This window comes from Microtus ochrogaster, assembly GCF_000317375.1.
Source record: "Microtus ochrogaster isolate Prairie Vole_2 chromosome 14 unlocalized genomic scaffold, MicOch1.0 chr14_random_2, whole genome shotgun sequence".
Classification (NCBI taxonomy): Eukaryota; Metazoa; Chordata; class Mammalia; order Rodentia; family Cricetidae; genus Microtus; species Microtus ochrogaster.
In genome coordinates this window covers 12,994,248-12,996,250 of record NW_004949097.1, presented here as the reverse complement: position 1 = coordinate 12,996,250, position 2,003 = coordinate 12,994,248, and positions in this window count along the sequence as shown.

Sequence of the window (2,003 nt, the reverse complement as noted above, 5' to 3'; positions counted from 1 at the left end):
CTCAGCTGTTGTGTTCAGGGAACAGTAGCTACGGGAGCATGAATTTTGCTGGTGTTCTGTTTGTGTCTTCTTTGGGTATATACCTCTGAAAGGGCTTCAGGAGCATGTGGAAGTTCTATTTTCTTGAGTGTGTTTTGAGGAGACTCCCACCAACAGCTATCTGAGTTCGTCACGTCATCACCAGGAAGAGAAACAGACTTCTTTTGCAGCTGGTAACACATCCACATTCGTGTGTGTGAATGGAGGGCTTGGTCAGCTAGAGACCGTGTACAGGATGGGGGTCCATGAATCACATCGCGTGGTGACATCTTGTAGACCAGGTTGGTCTCAAAGGCACAGAGATCCTCCTGCCTCTGCCTCCCAAGGGCTGGGATTAGAGGTGTGCACCACCGCAGCCCAGCTTTTGTAAATAAGGACTAGTTAGTCCCAGCTGGCCTTGCGTTCACAGTTACCCTTTATCCCCACTGGGACTGCAATCATGCCTGGCTTTTACACACACCTTTTCTCTTTCTTTCTCTTTCTTTCTTTCTTTCTTTCTTTCTTTCTTTCTTTCTTTCTTTCTTTGTTTCTTTCTTCCTTCCTTTCTTTCCTTCTTTCTTTCTTTCTTTCTTTCTTTCTTTCTTTCTTTCTTTCTTTATTCTTCCTTTTCTCTTTTTCCTTCTCCCCTCCTCCTCCTCCTCTTTCTTCTTCTTTGAAATATTTTGACATGTACTTGGTAGAACTTGTAGAGAGGTAAAGGCCAGACTAGACATTGGGGTTCAGCTATGATATACATAAACAAGATGCTTACCAACCTAAATATGAGTAACTTGTTCCCTATTTTTGTTCTAACAAATTACTGGAACTGTAGTGTCTTAAAAAGATACCCTTGATGTGTTTAATCTAAATAATTCTTTTATCAATAAAAACTCAGGAGTCAGATGTTGGGGTGCAAACCTGATAGGTCAATAGGTCAAGAAAGCAGCTAAGAAGCGATGGGCTGACTCTTTCTTTTCTTCTTCCCAAATGGAAAAAAAAACTTGAAAATTGATGGAGGAAGGTAATTGGTTAATTAATAAAGAAACTGCTTGGCCCTCATAGGTTAGAACATAGGTGGGTGGAGTAAACAGAACAGAGTGCTGGGAGGAAGAGGAAGTGAGCTCAGACTCTATGCTCTGCGCTCTGGGGCACATGCGATGAAGCTCCGACCCAGGATGGACGTAGGCTAGAATCTTCCTGGTAAGCGCACCTCGGTGCTACACACATTAATAGAAATGGGCCAGACAGTGTTTAAATGAATACAGTTTGTGTGTTGTTATTTTGGGGCATAAGCTAGCCAGGCGGCCAGGAGCCTGGTGGCAGGAATGCCAGCCTGCAGCTCCTTCAACAGAATGGTCCCCAACGTGTGGATGACTGTATCCACAGAAAGCCTGAGAAGGCTTGGGAAAGAATGGAGTACAACATGGCTTCTTGGTGGCAGCAATTTCTCAGTTCTGCTCTGCTTGATAGAGGCAGGCAAGCATTCTCATCTGGGAGAGGCTTCCTGACTCAAGCTTTAGCTGCAAAACCCAGCAGCTGTTTTAACAGGTCCTGCTACAAAACACTTAAATGATGTTGATAAAAGCCGACTGAATGCTTGTTTGTTTTCAGCAGTAGCAGGAAAATAGCTGAGTTGTTTTAAAATGCTTGTTTTGTGGGCTGTCCTACCAGGGCAAACTCTGACTCTTTGAGGCAGGAGGTCAGCTACAGAGAGAGCATTTGAGTGTTGTAGCTTGTTTGCTGGCAAAGACCTTAAAATGCCATAGAGTTGTGGCAATAAACAAGGCTACAGCCACCAGTATCTCCGGTATCTCCGTATCTCCGCCATGAGGCTGGAAAGCTAAGGAATGGGCTGGATCTAGCTGCCAAAGCCACGGCTTTAATTTTACCCATATTGCTCCATAATTTAAAGGCTCATGTGTTCAGAAAAAGAGAGAGAGAGAGATATAGTAAAGAGAGATTCAGAAACAAAGAAAACCTCTAAA